The sequence below is a fragment of the Anomalospiza imberbis genome, chromosome 27 (genome assembly GCF_031753505.1).
Source record: "Anomalospiza imberbis isolate Cuckoo-Finch-1a 21T00152 chromosome 27, ASM3175350v1, whole genome shotgun sequence".
In the NCBI taxonomy this organism is placed as follows: Eukaryota; Metazoa; Chordata; class Aves; order Passeriformes; family Viduidae; genus Anomalospiza; species Anomalospiza imberbis.
Genome location: NC_089707.1, coordinates 1,493,271 through 1,513,599, shown reverse-complemented (window position 1 = coordinate 1,513,599; position 20,329 = coordinate 1,493,271). Strand labels below are relative to the sequence as shown.

Below are 20,329 nucleotides of genomic sequence, written 5' to 3'. Positions count from 1 at the left end.
CACCTTCCGCTCCAGCATCCCTTCTCCATGACCAGTAACAGCCATCCTTGAGGCTGCTGGGCCAGGAAAAGTTCAGGCATAGATCTAGAAGATGTCAAGATGAACAAGTGACCCAGCTCCAGCTCACTGCCCCAGTGCTTGTGGCAGCGTCACTCTGGTGTCCCTGCTCACACGGGACAATTTCTGTCTGGGGAACTGCAACTTGCTTTGCTCTTACCGTAAGAGGAAGGGCCCAGGTAGCAGGCAGGTAACCAGAGCAGGAAACCTCCTTCTGAACAACAAAGGCACAGGTTTGCTTTCTGCCCGCGCAGCAATTCTGCAGAATCTCTCACCAGTCCAACGCAGAAAAGGCCAATTAGGATGTCAAACCGGTTTCGGTTTTACTAAGCCAGAGTTTGTAGCACTGGAAGAAAGGAAGTTCACTATGGACAAAGCCAAGTCTCTGGCTGGGAGACCTTAAAAGGAGAGCAGAGTCCAGCTCCCAGTGCTTCATCCCTGCCCATCTGCTCCGGCATTTCCGTGGGACACGCGCAACCACCTCGGCCAGGACTGACGTTCCTCTTGAGCCCCCGCTCGCCACGTCAGGAGCTGGGCCCACTCAGGCATTTCTCACACAGCCACTGACTCAGTCCAGAGGTCTCAGCCCTCAGACCCCCGCCTGCACCAGGTCTGGCAGCTCTGCCACGGGGTTTTCCATTTAAATGAGAAAACGCACCCCCAACGCTGCAAGCTCCAGGGAGACACTGGATACTAATTAAATCCATGCTGCTGCTGGAAAACCGAGCTGCAGAGAGGAACCAGCTGCCTTCCAGAAGTCCACAGCAGTTGGCCAGCAAAAAGGTGTTTACCAGTCCCATGGCTTCCGCTTCTCCTGCTCCCCCATCCATACATTTATGTTTACATTTTCCAACCAATCCCATCCTGCCCAGTTCTTGCACAGACTCATTATCACAACCGTGCTCATCTTGGGAAGGAGCCAGCAGAGATTTCCTTTCTAGTCGACTCAACATTGCTTTTAATCCACTCATGCCCAGAGCATAAAGCCCAAGACACAGCTGCTCCACCAACACCAAATCTGAGAAGTTTCAGAGCAGAACAACCCAGGCAGATCTGTCTGACACACTGGGAAAGGGCAGGTCTCCAGTGCTCACCTCCTGCAAAACCTGAGCTTTGCTTTCACGTCTGGTAACTCTCTGCAAAACAGGCTTTGCCTGCAAGCAGGTGTCCAAAGCACTCTCTGTATCCCAAATCTGAGTCATATCTGTGCGTGTTCACCCTGGGAACCAGAGAAGCCCAGGGAGAGGTGCTGCTCACACAGCTGCTGAGCACAGAGCCCACGGCACTTCAGGGCAGGCAGCCCTATCCTGTACCTCAGCCTCTGCCAATGGATGGATGCTGTGGGAAAAACACCCAAAGTCTTGACAGCTCAGGTACCCTTTTACTTCCCTGGGAGGTCCAACGGAGACAGATCCAAGTGTTTGCCTGTCCTGCAGGACCATAGGGATCCAGCCCAAGGGCAGCTGGCTGAAGAGGAATCGGAGCTGCACGAACACAGCTGGAACAGGCATCACTGAGCCCTCTCCATCTCCAACTCCACAGAAGCTTCTAGAGAAGATGTAGCTTTGGATTCAGGTGGCAACTCTAAGACTCCCTGGCAAAGCGCTTCTGTGAAAGGGATAATCCTATGTGTGTCACAAACACACAAATTCATCACCACCACATTGCCAGTCTGGCCATGACAGGCACTGTGCTGGGCCACAAAAACCAGACAAGAAAGCTCTGTTCAGATGTCAGGTTTCTGAGCAGGCAAGTTCTCCTTCCACCTCCTCCCCTCCCCAGAGCTTGCAGCCTGCTTCACAGTCACCAGGCAGTGGGAAAAAACAGGCTTCTAGACAAATAGATAATTTTCACCCAGCAGCTGGGAACAACAGCTTCCATTTCCATCTGAGGCTGGAACACCTCCTCCTGCGCTGCTGTAGCCTGATATAAGGTTAAGACCATCTCTACCAGCAAGCTACTTCCCCAGCCCTGTCCCTGAATACTCCCACGCCCTCAAAAGCCAACACTTTTCATAAAAACAAGATGAAGTGCTGCTCTCCTTTCCCTTGACAAGGGATCTTAATGCACTTCCGGCAGCACGCCCGGGAATGGATGTGCAAGAAGAGCTGCCATCAGCTTCCCAGGGAGAACAGGGGAAGGCTCTCTCCCCACCTCCACTGCAGCCAGAGATGTGCTGCACCTTTCCTTTGCAGCCATGGCCACGCAGCTGAGAGCTGCCCTGGCTCCAGAGAGCTCCAGGCCCGGCCTGCAGGATCTTCCTGCTGCAAGAGGATTTGACAGCGCGCCCAGAGGAACAGCAGGTACAAATGCAGACAGCAGCAGGAGGAAACATCAGAGGAACATGCCTCTGGCTCTGAATGGCCCAGCAAAGCACAGAGGGGAATGCTGCAGCAGCTGGGAGGCCGCAATGTGCCCATCCAAGAGCTGATCCTGAGCCCACCTGACCAGCATCTCCTGGGGCCAGTGAGCACAGGGATGCGTGGAGAACAGCACAGAGCTGGCACTGCTGACACACCTCACCAGGGCAGGAGGGGCAGCTGTCTTAGCAAGTGGACAGCCACTTCCCAACACACTGGGATGGGCTTATTTCCCAGCCTGGTATCCAGGCCACTCTGCACTGCTTGTTGCTAAACTTCAGGGTCTTCCCTCCCTCTGTTGAATTTTCAGTAATACACGAGAGCACATACATCTATTTAAACATTAGTGCCAAACCCCAAACATTTAAACATTAAAAATTTAAACCCTAAAAATTTAACATTAGTGCCAAGTCAGATGGTTGAAGCAGCAAACTAGCAGAGATCTCTGAATCCCAGTCCATTAAATGAGTTCTTCCCACCAAAGCAGGGGTATGGGAAGGTGTCCTGCTCTCCCTGCCCTGGCACAGCCCAAACACCAGCACAAGGCCAGTCCATCACAAAGCCTCATCACACACACAAAGCTGTGTATGGTGCCATTGCTTCTCTCCACTGCACTGAAAGCAGCAGGGTCCACACTCTCTGCTACAACCCACTGAGAAGGCCTTATAGCAAAAGCTTCCTCCTTTATGCAACCACCAGCCCCTGAGGACAGAAACTGAGGCAGGACATGACAGCAGCCATTCACACAGGAGAGAATGCCCCAGGAGTGGCTGCAGTGCCATTGTCACCCCTTGCCACAAGCTACAGAGTGAGTCCCCACCTGTGGCAGGCAGCCCTGGAGCCTCAGCCATCAGTGCAGCCAGTGCCTGACACAACAGCTCCCTGCTGACACAGCTTTATCAGCTCCTTTATCAATTCCCACGCATGGGAAAGCTGAGAGCAGCTCTCAGGCAGTGAGGAAGGGGACTCCCTGCAGCCCCCAACACCCTGAAGTATGGTCCTCTCTGTCCCATGGACTCTCTGGAGAAGCACTGCTCTCCCCAGCCAGCCCTGCCTCCCACCCACCCCCTCTCCTCTGGGAGCCACCCCGCTGGTGTCGTGGCATCTCTGGAAGGGGACACTGCCCATGGGACGATCCAACCTTGTCACAGCAGGATGAGCCTCCAGAGGAGCCTCCAGAGCCGTTTTGGCATGAGTGAGTCAGAGTGTCTGAGCACATGTTGGGGTGGGATGTCCCCACATGCTGTGGGAGAGCTCCTCGTGGGACAGCTCTCCTTCCAGAGTGGGAACTACACCGGCATCCCACGGGCCAGGAGCAGCAGCAGGGAGGACATGGGATGATGGGGCCACCCAAGCACTGTCACAGGGAGTGCTGTCAACTGGTGGGAGACATGCAAGAGCAGAGGAAGAACACGACCCATTCGAGGATGTCCTCAGAGATCCCACAGCCTCAAATCCATATGTGCTCCTTCTGGCATTGCAAAAGATCAGTGGAAGGCAGGGCAACAGGATCAACATTTGTTCTCCAAAGTATAAGAGACATTTCCCAACACCTCTCCCATAACAAAAGCAAATTTCTGGATGCTTCCCTTCCTCCTCCAAGCCTAAGCTGGGTCTGAAAACCTTTCATCCACCTGGAAGAGACTTCCTCCCCACAGAAGAACTCAACTGAAAACCAGCACAGGCAAGCCCAGCACTCTCCTCCCACAGAGTGGGAGACCACAGTGACACACTCAGGACTTGTTCCCCCCCACAGCCTTTGGACCAGCTCCTAAATAACCTCAGGAGCAGGAGAAGGGAACAGACTGCTGCCCTGACTCACAGCACACCACAGGCCTCCCCACAGCACAAATGGCTGAACACCACGGAGCAGCTCAGGGTATCCCAGCTCACTCCCAACTTCCAGGGAGTGGGAGATCAAAATTTAGCAGAGCTGGAAGTGGTTCCATTTCCCTTCCCTGCAGCCTCTAATGAGCACAGAATGAGCAAAACCACTCCCTCCACTCTGTCTGCACAGCATCCTCATGTGCAAGGCACAGGGAGGAGGGGAATGCCAACACATGAGGCCAGACAAGGAATCTCAGGGATACCATCAGCACATTGCACCAGCCTCACAATTTCTGTGCCGGGGACACAGGTGACGTTCACTCTTCTGGAAACCACCATCTCTGGAGGGCAGGACATCCCCACTGCCCAGCTGCTGCGTGGCCACAGCAGACTGCCTTGTCTTATCCGAACCACAGCTTTCCAAGCAGCCATGCATGAGAAAACCCCCTCTGCTCCTGGAGAGGCCAGGCCACCAGAGAGAGCAGATGACATCACGTGTGGATGCTGCCACTGCAAATTCTTTACATGACACACAAGGTGGGACACCCCAGAAGAGACCCCATTTGCTCTCCTGTGTTGGCATCCACACCATATGGCTCCTGGGGTTGGACACACACCTCCTTCTCTCCCAGCAGGCTGGGAAACAATCCAAGCAGCAGCATTAGCCACCTTATCTTCCCAATGTCCCTCATCACAGGCTCCAGGGGCTTTCCAGACCAAAGCTCACCCAGCTCTTACACTGCTCCTCGTAGCAGCTGGCTCAGAGTAGGTCACCAAGAAGTGTCATTACAGAAGAGGGAACTGAGGCACAACACTGTCACATGTCACACAGAAAGCAGTGGCAGAAGAGGCAGAAAAGCCCAGTCCCCAAAGGCTGCTGTGCCCTCTAAGGCCACCTGCAGGGATGGTGGCCCTGACCACAGGTGTCTTCTCCAGGCAGGGCAGTAACCTGGCACACAGCAGTGACCTGGCACAGGGCAGTGACCCGGCACGTCCCCAGGAGTGGGTCAGAGGCCTGACCTGCAGATTGCCAGATTGGTTTCAGATTTGTTTCCTGGTTCACATTTCCAGGAGGTGGATGGAGCAGATGCCTGCAGCCAGCAATTCCCTCCTCCTCCTGACCTGTGCCACCCAGCTCTGCCACTCCAGGGCTGTCACCACAGAGGTGTGGGAAATGAGGGACGCACAATGCAACAGCTTGGGAGGGTGAGCTGTTCTGTGCCCTCCAGAGAACCAAGTGCAGAGCGAGGGAGGCACTGGGAGCATCCAAAAGCTCAGCCAGAAGAAGGTGCCACCCATCAGTCTAGCAGCTCCAAGCAGCCCCAGTGAGGGGCTGGGAATTCTGTGTGGCTGGGAATTCTGTGTGGCAAAACAACCAACTCCTGACAGGAGAGCCAAAGCTCACCTGGGTGGCTCTGAGAAACCAGATATTTTTGAAAAACCAGAGAACCTGTCACCTTCATCAACACAGGCTGGCTATCAGGAGGAATTTCTTCTTAAAAAGGGCTGTTAAACATTGCAAGGGGCTGTCAGGGAGATGGTGAAGTCACCACCCCTGAAGGTGTTAGAGGGAAGACTGGACATGGCACTCAGTGCTCTGGGCTGAGTGACAATGTGGGGATCGGTCACAGGCTGGACTCGATCTTGGGGGTATTTTCCAGCCTAAGGGATTCTGGGGTTCTGTGATCTCTTCCCATGGGCAAGAGCTGTGACACAGATTTGCCCAGCACCTCAAGCAACAGGGCTCCTTCCCAGCCCTGCCTGGGACCAGGGGAGGAAGAGGCAGAGACAACACGCAGCACTGGAGGAATGAAAACCACAGTTTCATCTCCCACCTCCAAGATGTGGGATAGCTACTCATCCCACAAGGAATGGGGGCAAGGGGCGAGCTGAGTACTCTGGAAACTGCTTTTAATGAGCCATGCACACACCAGCTACAGTTTTAAGGGGGAAGCAGACCCACAAAGAGTCCAACTCAGCGGATTCAGAACAATTCCAGCCTGGCTGCCAAAGGCCTGAGCTGTGTGTGCCAGCAGGGTTCCCTGCTCCTCAGCCATCTGGGGACTGTCACTCTGCACAGATCTGCTTGGCCTCCTGTCATGTGTAGCACTCCCAACCCCTTTTCTGTCAGCAGGATCTGGGTTGGCAGAAACACTTTTAATTGTAGGATTTTTTTTTTCCCTTAACCCATATCCTCTTGACAGAACCAGGTTAGGAAGCAGCTACACTGGCAGATCTGGGGTGGCCTTTTGCAAGGCAAGGCAGGGGAAAAAAAAGGGGTGCCTGGATCCAGTTATCCTTTCAATCACCAAACTACAATTAATCACAACTTCCCCACCTCTCCTAAGGTCACACAGAAAGGGGGAGCACCACCAGCTCAGCTCTGTCTCAGCCCAGTCCCTTTGCTCCAGAGCAGGTTCCTTGTCCTGGAGAGTCCCAGAGCAGGGTGGGCAGAAGGGACGTCATTCCCACTGGTGACAAGGGCTGTTTCCATTTCTGGGTGGCAAAGCTGCAGCTCTGCCAAGCTGAGCTGTCCCACATTTTTCCCTCTGCTTTCTTCCCAAGGCTGCTCCAAGCCCTACACATTTCCCCTCAAATGACTGCCAAACCTTACAGAGCTGGGGGGGACAAGAGAGGGAAGGAAGGGTAAGCATCCAGTGGGGCTAAATGGGAAACCTCTCCCCAAAAAACTGTCAAATTCTGTGTGCTGAGACACCAAAACCACTTCCCTGCTGCAGAGGAGCAGGAGCTGACTCGCTGCTGCCCTGGCTCCCAGCTTTCCTCCCCAGTTGGGACAGTCACCCAGCAGGGACAGCATCCCAGGGCCACAGGCAGGACCCACAGCCCAGACCACGAGGAGGAAAGAGCAGCACCATGCAATTAATCTTTCCTGCGGAATAACTGGGGCAGAGGGATGCTCTGTGGCACGACAACATCCATCAGCTTTCCTGCAAGAGCCAGCAGCATCTTCAGGGAAGCAGCAAGTGATCCACGAGGTGTTCATCCTCCCACCCCCTCTACTACAGGACCATCAGCAGCTCAATCCATTACAGCTCTCCTTGCAACCTCTCAAAGTATGGAAGAGACTTGCTTATTTCACAGATGGGCATGGAAGCATCTGGGATCTCAGAGAAAAAAAGAGGATAGAGAACAGAGATTCCCAAATAACTGGAGACTAACTGGGTCAAATTCCTAAGGCCCAGCAAGCACCCCAGTCTGCTGGCTTGCGGGGAGGGATAAGTTTCAGAACAGAGGGACCAAAGACCTCCATCCCATTGCTGGTCACACCACAAGCTGTGCAGGATCTTTTCACTCCTCCATCCCTCACACAGAGGATCAGCCTCACAGCCCTTTATTAAGCATTGGGACAGCTTTGTGGATTAAGGATTTGGTCTGGTTTGCACCAACCTCTACATCAGGAAGGCACATTCCAAAGGTTTTTTTCTCATTTTCCCTCATCCCCCACCTGTGCATTTTACAGGGGATGAGAAGGCCAGGACTTAAACGGGAAGAGCACAGGACTGACTGCAGCTGAAGAGGTGGTGCTGTGCACTGGGAAAGGAATCTTTCAAGGGGTTCATCCCAAAGGCTCTCTCAAACAGCTACATCCAGTGCAACTTTGCTGGTTCCTCCCTTCCCCTTACCTGCTTCTTTCAACCCTATACAAAGGGCTTAATTAATAAAATCAGAGGGATAGTTCCAATGAAGGAACATGTAGGATACACCCCCAGGAGGACCCATTTCATCTTGCTGCTATTAATACCTGGAACATTATTTGCACGAACAGACTGTCCTTTCTCCCTCATTTCTGGGCTCTCACTTCTCTGGTTTGTCCCAGAAATCCCAGCCAACACACGTTCACCCTTCTCTAGTACACACTTCCATCCAAAACACCAAATTCTGCTTGTTTTTTTGTTTTTTTTTTGAGTTAATTACTCATGTTTCTAGTCTACATCACCTCTTTCAACCCCTGCAGACAGGATACAGCTCCCCTGGCTCCCTCATTCCTTAGGCAGCCAATTTGTGGGCCTAAACCCATCAACTCTCATTATGGAAAGAGACCAAGACTTCCCACAGCTGCCCAGCATGCCACTATCCTCCAAGCTGGATGGGGCTCTCACTCCTCTTTGCTTTCCCAGCACCAAAGCTGTGACTAAGAGCCAGAGCCATGCTCTGGCTGGGCTTGGCTCTCCTTAGCACAGCTTCAGGCTGGGCCCAAAGGCTGCTTGCAAGCCCTTTGCCACACTGGCACGAAGAAGTTCCCAACCTTTCAGAGCTGTGCTGAGCTCTGGCCACAGAGCCCAGGCAAAGCCTTCCCCTTGCAAACAGCCTCGCATGCCTTTGGTTTTGCTTCAAGAGGAAACATGTTTTCTCTGTATCCAGGCGTAAAACAGTCAAACCCAGCCAAAACCATCCAATCAACAGCACCGAGCATTACAAGTCAGGGCAGAGGGTTACCGTGGAGCTAAGGAAGCCCTGACTTCCCAGGCAGACCCAGAATTCCTCACCTGTCCTGTGTGCAGAGAGGGGCTGGGAAGAGGATCAGGCTGCTCCCAATCACTGTGTCCTCACACATCACAACCAGCCCATGCAGCCTGAGATGCCACCAAACCCTGACCTGAATTCTGACATCCACCAGCACACAGCCCCGTTCAGCTGCTCTCCCAGAAACGTGGCACAAGCTCAGCACTGAACCAGCTTTACCTGGTTGTTTGGGGCAGCCTGCGAGAAGGATCACACTGAAAGGTGAAGGATCACACTGAAAGGTGAGGAGAAGCCATGAGCACCTCCATCAAGCCAGCCCAGGGAATGGGAAATCCTGCCATTAGCAGGATCCACTGCAGAGGATTTCACCACTGATGAACCCTTGCCACCACAGACCACAGTGAAAGCAAAATCAGCAGGGAATTTCTTTTCTGATAAGCTGCTTTTATCAGGAAGTTCAGCCCGGCTGCCCACAGCAGCCCCAGCTGGAGAGCAGCTCCCCGCCTATGCCTTTAAATCCCCTTGGCAGCGCAGGACTGGGGCTGAGGGAGCAGACCCGCCCTGTGCTCCAGCTCCGGAGCACACAAACATTTCCTCCCAGCCATTCCACACTGCGGCTCAGCCAGAGCTGCCTCCTACCTGCCAGGGCCGTGCCAGAGGGAACAAAGGCTGTGCCACACACACCTGGACATGCACAGACTTAAACTCATTTCCTGAATCCCTCCTGCTTCCCCGTCAGCACGGGACATTCTTCCCTCTTCTTCCTTAAGGCAAATATTTGGAGTCTAACAGGCATTCCTCATGGAAGGCACAAGTTAAATATTGGCCCTAAAACAACAACAAGTGCCTTTCAATGATTCTGGCTGGAGAAGCACTGCTCTGGACTTTGATTTCTGGCTCTGAACAAAAATAGGAGGAAAGCGCTGTGCGTTACACTCTTCTCCTGGGAGAAGTCAGATTTCAGGCTCTGCAAGTCCCTTGCCAGGACCACAACCAGCAGTGGGAACTGTCCCTGCTCATGCTTTCTCACACCTCGGGTGTCTGCTGTCACCCAGCCAAGGCTGCTGCAGTGCATCCTCTGCACCGGGCACAGGACCAGTCTGAGTCTCCTTTCCGGGTCTGTGATTATATATCCTCAGAGAGACACCGGAGGAGACCTGCTGGGAACCATGGGTGCCATCCAGGGCATTTGCACACCTTGTGCTCCCTGCCTCTGGCTGCACCACAAGCATTCCCAAAGGTGCCCGCCTCTCCATCCAGCCGTGCCCAGCTCCTCAGTGCAGAGGATGCTCCAGGCTGTTCCTGCTCTGCAAGCAGCCCAGCCCCTGACAGACGTGCTGGCTCTTGTAAGAAAACATCCCAGTAAGGCAGGAGAGCAGTCAGAGATGGCAGCACAGTAAAAGGGAGAGGGAAGTGTGAGGAGGAAAAAGAAACCTGCACTGAGGTCAGTATACCTGAAGCCTGGCAGCACTCAGCTCCTGGGATGTCATGGGCACTTTCCACGTGGATCAGGGGAGCAGAGGTGCTGTTGTGACTCTGCAGCCAGAGCCCTGCAGAGCCAGGTTTGTTGCGCTCCAGAGCAGCTCTGTGATGTCCAGATGCTGCTGATGATCCAAGCCCAAGTGGAGAAGTTGCTCCATCACCCCCACTGCAGGCAGGTCCCAAAGAGCCCCTGCCAAAACCACCCCAAACCAGAGTCTGCTCCAACACCAGGGGTCTGCCCACTGTTTCTCCAGAAAGCCCCTCAACAGTCACCCTGAGAAAGGTTACATGGCACAGATGTGGTACACACCAACTCACACTCGCAGGGTTTGTTCTATATCCTGCTAAATTCAGCATGGGGTGTGTTAAATGAGCTTCCCTTTTGCTCTCCTGTGGACCCTGTAAGCCCAGGAGCACCTTGTTCAGCTCTGCCCACTCTGAGCAGACCTGGGAGGCAGGAGAGGGACTGAGCAGTGGACAGCTGCTCCCTGGCAACATCCCCCGTGGTTGTGGGAGATGGAGAGTTCTGACGGTCTGCTATGCTGGAATTCCTCTCTAATTCCTTCCCAAGACACTTATGATGGCACTTCAAGCTGGGGAAACTGCTGGGGGCTCTGACAACCTCAGTGAGATCCCCGGATGAGGCAGACACCTCTCTGAAAAGTGTGGGTTTAAAACCAGCTGCGAGTCACCCTGGAAGAAATGTTAAAGCTCCGAGCACTTCCTATTCCCTCCTTAGCCACCGAAGCCCATGGAGGTACGAGCTCCAGCAAGTTTGAGCAGGAATTCCCAAGGCTCAAGGCAGAGACCAGCCTGTACCTGTCAGCACCAACACCTCCTCATCCCACAGCACACTGACCCTGCACTGCCAGAGCCGACTGCAGCTCTTCAGCTCCCGGCTCCGAGCAGCCCCTTCCAGCACAGGGACCCCACCTCAGCTCCCAGCACCTGAATCCTGCCTTAATATTCCCTGTACCTGGCAACACCAAAACCAGACTTTGACTGAAAGTGGCACTGCCTTTGGGATGAGAGGAATCGGCAGGGCTGGGGGCGAGGGGATTCCAGAAAAGCCTCAGCTTGCCCCTCGCCCACACACACAGCACAGAAGTTGCTGGAAAGCACCATCCTCTCCCCACATCAAACCAGGGAAACCAAGCAGAGTATAAACTTCATCACTGCCAACAGTCCCTGCTAAAAAAAGGATAAGATAAAGGGTTTTTTGCTTTGTTGTTTGTACCTCGGTGCTACCTCAAAAGCAGCAAGATTTTTCTACCTGGAAACATTGGGCAAGGACAGAGTCTGCAAGAATGGAGCTTTTGTGGCACAAACACAGCTCTGTTCGGGTTTAAATAAGATTTCCACTGACCTTTTTGAGCCCATCGTTCAGCCACCCACACCCAAGCAGCCCCTCTTAGCAAGACTCTGCAGCCCCCAGCCTGGGAAGGCGAATAAACCCCCAGAGACTTGGCTGTGCTCCCAGGGAACCCCCACACCCCTCCCAGCACCACTCCTGCTGCACAAACTGCTCAGCTGCAGGGCTGCAAAGCTCTTCCAAAGGAAAGCTGCACAAAATCCAAGTTCAAGCTCAACCTTAACCCCTGTTTATTAACTTAAGAACATCCCTCTCAGGGTGACAAAGCCCGTGCATCACCTGCCAACCGTCTCATTCACCACTGGGAAAGCAAAGGCCAGGCCTGCCTCATTAAAAAGCATTACATAACATTAAGTAACAAAGGGCTACAGGACATTCTTTGCTTGGTGGACATGTAAAAATGAATGACTCAAAAATGAACGCTCCTTTCCTCCAGGCTCCAGTTGTCTCCAGCACCCTGAGAGGCCGACGAGCACCTTATTTCCAAGGCAACAGTGTCCTGGCTCATCCCAAATCCTGCTCCCACATCCAACTTATTGCCACCCCTGCCCTGCAGACACTAAACACACAGCACTGCCCAGCTCTCGTTCAGAGCACGGTCCCCAGGTACCAGTGGATGTGTTTCTGCTGTCTGTGGCACAGGGACCCTTCCCCAGCCTGGGGTCAGCTCAGCTCGACCTCGCTGGGCAGGACTTTGGGCTTCCCCCTTGTCACCATCTCAGTGCAAGCTTTTCACAGACAGGAGTGTGAGAGCACCTGGTTTCACTGGCACCACCACAAGGCCTCGAGACCTGTGTTTCCTACAAGTGAGGATGATTCTGCTGCAATGTTTCAAGTGCTGGGGGCTCAACGCAGTGGGAAGGCAGGTGACAGCAGGGCAGTGCTTGGAAAGGCCACTGCCACCAACCTCCCAGCAGAACAGAGACTCCATGGCACTGGGAGATCCTCCTGGAGACACACTGAACTTCTATTCACCATCTCGCTGGAGCCAAAGAAGCCAATTTGAAGTCTTTATAGAACGAATTGAATTCCTCTACTGCAGGAGCAAACTCTCTTTACTGTGGGTGGTAGATGAAACCAGAGAGTCCTTGCTCCACGCAGCATTTTGAAACACCCTGCAAAGCCTTAGCTAGAAGTTTCAGCTTACCTGAAAAGCCATTTCCTACACCACACAAGGCGCATGGTGGGTGCTGATCCTGCTGGTGCCACGCTCTGAACGCGGTGAGCAGAAGGCAGAGGGACGTCCTGTGGTTTTACAGCCACTGCACCACCCTCCCTCCTGCCCCCACTGGGCTGGGGGGCCTGTGAGCAGGGGGTCACAGCTCTGAGCACCACGGGTGTCACCCAGGAACCTCACAGGGTAGGACAGACAAGGCAGGGGTGTGCTGGAACACTTCAGAATGGAATCACAGAATGGAATGGCTTGGAAGGGAGCCTAGAGCTCATCCAGTTCCACCCCCTGCCATGGGCAGGGATGCTTTGCACTAGTCCAGAGTGCTCCTTTGATCCAACCTGGCCTTGGAACTTCCAGGGACAGGGCAGCCTAAGCTGCTCTGGGTAACCTGTGCCAGGGCCTCACCACTGCCACAACCAGGAATTTCTTCCCAATATCCATCTAGCCCTGCTCTCTGCCAGGGGAAGCCATTCCTCCTTGTCCTGTCACTCCAGTTCCTGATGCACAGGCTGCTTTTTCAAAGCCAGTTATTAGAAATAATGCATCAATGTAACACGCAAGGGAGGGGCTGCCCACAGGAAGGGCTGCAGGGCTACAGCCTGGGCAGGAATTTAGAATTCTTCAGGAGGAGGAAGGCAGCTGGCTTGAATCAGGGAGCCTGACAGAGGACCCTGATGCTCCACACTCAGCTGCCCCAGCAGAAAATCACTTTTTTACCTCCCTCACAACCAAAGCTGTTGCTCCTCTACAGCGACAAATCTACCAGAGACAGCAACTGCCAGCAGGAAGTAGAAAGAGCCTCTCACGAAACCCCAAAACTATTCACACAGCTTTTCTAACAGGAAGATGACTTGTTCTCCAGCAGAACCCCAGAGCTGCTGGGACCTGCTCGCCCTCCCTGCCCTCACAGCTCACAGGTAGAGCTGGACCGAAGCAGACTCCATGTCACACCATGTCTGGGCCAAGGAAGGAGGCTCAGGTTCACAGCTTCTCACTGCACCCACAACGAGCCACGTCTGCCCAGTCAGAGCCCAATGACAGGGCTGTGGGCAGAGCTGCTCCCACAGGCTCTCAGCTTTTTAGCCGTGGCAAGCACACGAAGGAAACTCCCGTGTTGGCACCCAAGTCTGTCCCTGCTCAGCAGCACTACAAGGGAAGAGGGTTTGACTCCTCAGACTGCAACAGGAAGTCCCAGGAGCAGCACAGGGCAAACCAGGCCACTGCCCTCTGGTACCAAACCCCACAGTGCCGGCCCTGCAGAACGAGGGGAGGGTCTCCTCCCCAGCCCAGGGGCTGCAGCTCTCCTGCACGCCCCACAACAGCACATCAGGGGTTGCTGCTCACCCGAGGCGTCCCTCACCCCTCCCACCAAGCCTTTAGTGCCTGTGGAGCTGCAGTTCCTGTCAGAAAGCGGGGATAAACAGCTTCCTACCCACCCTGGCTCGCACAGGGCCTGGGCCTTGCAGCAGTGCCCCAGATCAACCTGGGGGGAACCAGCCAAGCACAGGAGTGCTCCTCCAGCAGAGCTCATCCCAGCTCCTCCTAGCTAGGAAAACAACGGGGAGGGGGGTGGGCAGGGGGAGACAGCTCCAGAGCACAGCCAGGCCCAAGTCCAGCAGAGACGCTTATTGGCAGCTGCTCTCAGACGTTGTGTCTTCCAGCCCAGTGGGGCTGGAGGGGGGGAGGAAACACTGATTGTCCACGAGCACAACCCTCATGTCATTCCCATTGATCCGCTGAGTCACTCCCGTATTAACAGTTTTGACAACAGCCGGGCTGCACAGGAGCTCTGCCACAGAATACAAAACGAGGGGCACTGTGAAGCTGCTCCGGAGAGCGGCACCCAGGAACCTGCTGAGCTGCCAGGGCCCGCTCCCTGCGCTCAGCAGCTGCACCCAGAGCACCACACACAGCACGCTGCAAGGGCAGAGCACACAGCTCCATCCAGCGTGCCCAGGGAAGCTGCTGGACACCAGGTCTGCCCTGCAAACACCACCAGCTGCACCCCGTGGGTGCAAGGGCAAAGCAGAGCAGCTGCTGCTTTAGCAAAGGAGCGACACGAGTGATTTATAAGTGATTTATAAGGCCTCACAGAGGTGTCAGCTAATAAGGAGGAGATCAAACCCTAAGGCACAAGAGGGCAGACACCTCTCCGGGCTCAGGGATGTGAGCCCTTCCCCAGATCTCATGTTCCCACAGACCTGAGCATGCTGGTGTTGGACCAGTCAGCACCACAACCCTCCCAGCACCCCAAAGCTGCTCAGGAGTGATAAAACACTGACCAAACAACGTCCCTATCTGCAACGTACCAAATTAAAACAAAACCAACAAATCTTTGGCAAGTTCCTCACAGCAGCCAAGCCTATCCTGCCACGGCAAATGCTCCCCATGGAGGCCTCCTGCCCTAATTTGCAGCAATTCTTTGTCAGACCACTGGCAAACACCAAACGTTTGCTCCAATCTGTTACATAAGGCCCAATTTTTAAACCTGTGTGCTGGCCTGGGGAGATGGGGGCACACTGTGTGTGGCAGCCTGGCAGGGCAGCCTGGCTGGCAGGTGAACTCACACACTCCTCAGAATGCACTTCCACACCTCCAACCACTTGTTGTGTGGAAGGAAAACAAATAGATTAGTTAAGGAGGCAACTTCCAAAGGTTTTACACACCTTTCAACCCGGGTCCAGGCTAATTCAAACTGTTTGGAACGGACTGATATCATGGCAACTCAAAAGGGGTTTGTGAAACTTTGCTTTTTAAACTTTAAAACACACCAAACACGGCAAATCTTCATGTTGCCCAGTGCACAAAAGAAAAGGCACCTTCCTGACCATCCCCACAACTTCCCGTTGTTTGCTCCCCGAGATGCAGACCCAGCTCCCTGGCTCAGCTGCCTCCTGCCAGCCAGCGACAGGAGCCACGGGCCTCCCCGGCAGAGCTGCTCCTCATTTGCAAACCTCAGAACAGCTCAAGTCGGCTCCTGTCTGCTGGGGGCAGGAGGGGGAGGGCACTTTTCCCTTTTCTCACATTCATCCTCACCCGCTTCGCTGAAGAAAAAAAAAAAAAGCCGTTTTAAATACCAGGTTCAGCACGGTCCTTTCCCCAAATAAACACTTTCCAACCCCTCTGGAGAGAGGAAAGCCACATACAAAGGAGCCAACATCCTGCGAGGCTGGGGCAGGGTGCGGGCCGAGGGGACACGGCGGGGACAATCCGACCCCATCCCCCGGCCCCGGGGGCACCGCGGGGCTCGCACCCCTTCCCCGGGGCCACAGAACAGGCACGGCCGGGAGGGGACGGGGCGAGGCGGCCCTGGGCGCTCAGACCCCGGCCCAGCCTGACCCCAACGCGACCCCAAAGCCTCCCTCAGCCCCCGATCCCATCCTGACCCCCAGAGCCCCCAACTCTCCCCGGCCCAGACCGACCCCCCCTCAGCCCCACCACCCGGCGACCTCTCCAGGCCAAGCCGGGGCCTCTCCCGGCACTCCCGGGACCCCCACAGCCCCTTCCTCTCTCCGGGCCCCTCCCGCCGCTCAACCCCCCCCGCCACCGCCCCGGCCCCGCCGCCCCCGCCCGCGGCGCCGCCCGGCCCGGCCGCCCCTCCCCGGTGCCGGCCGAGCGGAGCCGAGGCCGCAGGGCCCCCGCCGTCCCCCGGTGCTCCCCCGGTGTTACCTCGGCGGTCCCTCAGCGCCGGGCGGCGGCGCCGCTGCCCCGCGGCCGCTCCCCCATGGCGGCGCCCCCGGCCCGGCCCCGCTCGCCTCCCCTCCGCCGCTGCGCCAACGGCGTACGGCCCGCGCTGCGCCAACGGCGTACGAGCCTCGCCGCGCCCCTGCGCGCCCGCGCGCCAGCGGCGCAACCGCGCTTCGTGAATACGGGCCGCGGGGCGGAGCGCGGCGCAAGCGCAGCGGGCGCGAGGGTGGCGGCGCAGCGGCGCTGGCGTAGGGCGCGTTCGGGAATAGCGGCCGGCAGGCGGCGGCGCGGCTTTGCGGCAGCGCCGCGCGCTTTACGGCAGCTCCGGTTAACCCCGCGCTGCCTGGCGCCGCTGTCGGGACAGGCGCCGCTGTCGCGACAGGGCCCGCGCTGCCTCAGCGCCCCGCGGGGCTGCAGGGCGCGGCTCTCACACCGGGAGCGCGCCGCGCTGTAGGGTGCCCTGTAGGGTCCGAGCCCACTGAGGGACGTGGCTCCGGTGTGGGTTATCGCGCCGCTGTCGCGACTTGGATGCCACCGGCCTCCGGGTGGGGCACGGGCCTGTTGCAGGGAACAGCATGGGGGGTACGGACCCAGTTATAGGGGACAGGCCCTAACGTGAGTGAGCGCCGCACCGGAGTTCCGCCCTGTTTTGGGGTACAGCCGTGTTTTGGGGTACAGCCGTGTTTTGGGGTACAGCCCTTGTTTTGGGGTACAGCCGTGTTTTGGGGTACAGCCGTGTTTTGGGGTACAGCCCTTGTTTTGGGGTACAGCTGTGTTTTGGGGTAAAACCCTTGTTTTGGGGTACAGCCCTTGTTTTGGGGTGAAGTCCTTGTTTTGGGGTAAAATCCTTGTTTTGGGGTACAGCTGTGTTTTGAGATAAAGCCCTTGTTTTGGGGTACAGCCATGTTTTGGGATAATGCCCTTGTTTTGGGGTACATCCCTGTTTTGGGGTAAAACCCTTGTTTTGGGGTACAGCCCTTGTTTTGGGGTAAAGCTCTTGTTTTGGGGTACAGCCCTGTATTGGGGTAAAGCCCTTGTTTTGGGGTAAAACCCTTGTTTTGGGGTAAAGCCCTTGTTTTGGGGTACAGCCGTGTTTTGGGATAAAGCTCTTGTTTTGGGGTACATCCCTGTATTGGGGCACAGCCCTTGTTTTGGGGTACATCGCTGTTTTGGGGTACATCCCTGTTTTGGGGTAAAGTCCTTGTTTTGGGGTACATCCCTGTATTGGGGTACAGCCCTTGTTTTGGGGTAAAACCCTTGTTTTGGGGTACAGCCTTTGTTTTGGGGTACAGGCCTTGTTTTGGGGTACATCCCTGTATTGGGGTACAGCCCTTGTTTTGGGGTAAAGCCCTGTTTTGGGATAAAGCCCTTGTTTTGGGGTACATCCCTGTTTTGGGGCAAAGCTCTTGTTTTGGGGTACATCCCTGTTTTGGGGTAAAGCCCTGTTTTGGGATAACGCCCTTGTTTTGGGGTACATCCCTGTTTTGGGATAAAACCCTTGTTTTGGGGTACATCCCTGTTTTGGGGTAAAGTCCTTGTTTTGGGGTACATCCCTGTATTGGGGTGCAGCCCTTGTTTTGGGGTAAAACCCTTGTTTTGGGGTAAAGTCCTTGTTTTGGGGTACAGCCGTGTTTTGGGATAAAGCTCTTGTTTTGGGGTACATCCCTGTATTGGGGCACAGCCCTTGTTTTGGGGTACGTCGCTGTTTTGGGGTACATCCCTGTTTTGGGGTAAAGTCCTTGTTTTGGGGTACATCCCTGTATTGGGGTACAGCCCTTCTTTTGGGGTAAAACCCTTGTTTTGGGGTACAGCCTTTGTTTTGGGGTACATCCCTGTTTTGGGGTACATCCCTGTATTGGGGTACAGCCCTTGTTTTGGGGTAAAGCCCTGTTTTGGGATAAAGCCCTTGTTTTGGGGTACATCCCTGTATTGGGGTACAGCCCTGTATTGGGGTACAGCTCTTGTTTTGGGGTACATCCCTGTTTTGGGGTAAAGCCCTTGTTTTGGGATAAAGCTCTTGTTTTGGGGTACATCCCTGTTTTGGGGTAAAGCTCTTGTTTTGGGATAAAGCTCTTGTTTTGGGGTACATCCCTGTATTGGGGTACAGCCCTTGTTTTGGGGTAAAGCCCTGTTTTGGGGTACAGCCCTGTATTGGGGTACAGCCCTTGTTTTGGGGTAAAGCCCTGTTTTGGGGTACAGCCCTGTATTGGGGTACAGCCCTTGTTTTGGGGTACATCCCTGTTTTGGGGTACAGCCCCCGTGTTTGGATACACACCCTGCTCTGGGGTACAGCCCCTTTTGGGGGCACAGTTCCCTCACCCCCACATCCAGCTGCGCTCCAGGCCCTCTGGGGCAACCTCGGGCTGGGGAGTGGGGGTCTGCAGAGGGGGCACAGCTGTGGCACCCCATCCAGTGGGGACAGGGGGAAGTCGGGGTGGGATTTTACAGGCAGTGTCACCTTTTTGGGGACACCAGCCCCGAGCAAAGCCACTCGGGGGGGAAACAGCCACTGCCCTCCCACTGCCTCGCAGGGAACAGAGCTCCAGGATTGTGGCATCTGCTGGGACCGCGTGGAGGTTTTCGTTTGAGCCGGGCGGAAATTTTAGTTTAGCGTAGTGGTTTTGGTTTGCTAATTTGAGATTTCCTTAATTTTGAGATTTTTTTTTTATTATTTTTTGAGATCACCTGCTGTGAGGTGTCCTGAGCAGGGACACAGACCCCACTGCCACCTCCTAAAGCCTTTCATTTTCTTCTGATTGCTCACCTGGGGACAAACACTCCCTCCCAGCACTCCCTCAGTGAAGGAGGGCACAGCCAGAGGATCATTTCTTTCTCACCCCTTTTTTTCTCCAAGTTTGAGGCTTTCAGGATAAGGCTGGAGGAAGGGGACACCCCTGCACGACCCTGCCGGTCACATCTTCCCCACAGCATGGAGCAGATGCACCCCAAAAGTATTTTGGGGCAAGGGGCAAATGAATTTGTGTGGGTTTGGGGTACAATCAGGTCCAGCCACCAGCATTACCCCAAGTACCCATTGCAGCATTTCCAACTGCTTGAGTTGGTTCTTTCTCCTGTTGCAGAAATGTTCCAGGGAAAAGCTCTCCCCACAATGTTTGGCTGGAGGACTTTTCCCTGTGGGTGTTTGCTCCTACAAAAAAAAGCTGATTTTAGAGCATCAGGAAAATTCTGAATGCGTGAATTCCAGCTGCTCCCATCCTGTTCCTGTGCTGTGGCCTGGCTCAGGAGGGTGCTGAGGTGCTGTGACACGTCCTGCCCCTGGAGAGGATAAAATCACCCCCTGAGAGGATAAAATCACCCCTTGAGAGGATAATATCACCCCTGAGGAAGATAAAATCACTCCTGGAGAGGATAAAATCCCCCTGGAACCCTCCCTTTCCTATTTGCCCCATCCCACCCCCGCCCACTTTACAATTTTGTGGCTATTTCACACACTTTGAGAACTCACAAGTTTTTCAGGCATTTGGCTGGAGAATTGAACCACCCTCTGGAGGGAAGAAAGGAGTTTGGATTTTATTTCAAGGCAGATCTCCAGCGGTGAGCACACGGTGTGCCAAGGGCCTGCAGAGACGCGAGCAGCTCATGCCACAGAACCAGCACAGGGACAAGAAAAGCCAGGGAATTTCTGTCAGGAAAGCATCCAGTCAGGAGCCCTGTCCCTCTCCTGTGGGCACGAGACATTTTGGGCTCGTTCACAAGCAGACAGCACAAAGGAACCACTGTGACTGCATGGGAGAACAGGAGAATGAGCTGGCCCAGGGCAGGTGGGCAGCACCTTCCCAGCTGGAACTGCAGAGTGACAGAAACACAGCAAGAACCAGAGAAAAGGAAAATCCAGGCCCTGACATTATCCCTCACACCCTGATG

The 20,329-nt window shown here is 55.0% G+C and overlaps 1 protein-coding gene across 2 annotated transcripts in view; it reads right to left on the bottom strand.

Annotated features, from left to right (window-relative positions):
- The window catches only part of CSNK1G2 (casein kinase 1 gamma 2), a 42,213-nt gene extending 25,628 nt beyond the window's left edge, over window positions 1-16,585 (bottom strand). For both annotated transcript variants that reach the window (XM_068174176.1, XM_068174177.1), the window contains exon 1: window positions 16,427-16,585. The gene's annotated coding sequence lies outside the window, so the exon portion shown is untranslated. The remainder of the gene's footprint in view (window positions 1-16,426) is intronic.
- Window positions 16,586-20,329: the final 3,744 nt, after the last annotated feature.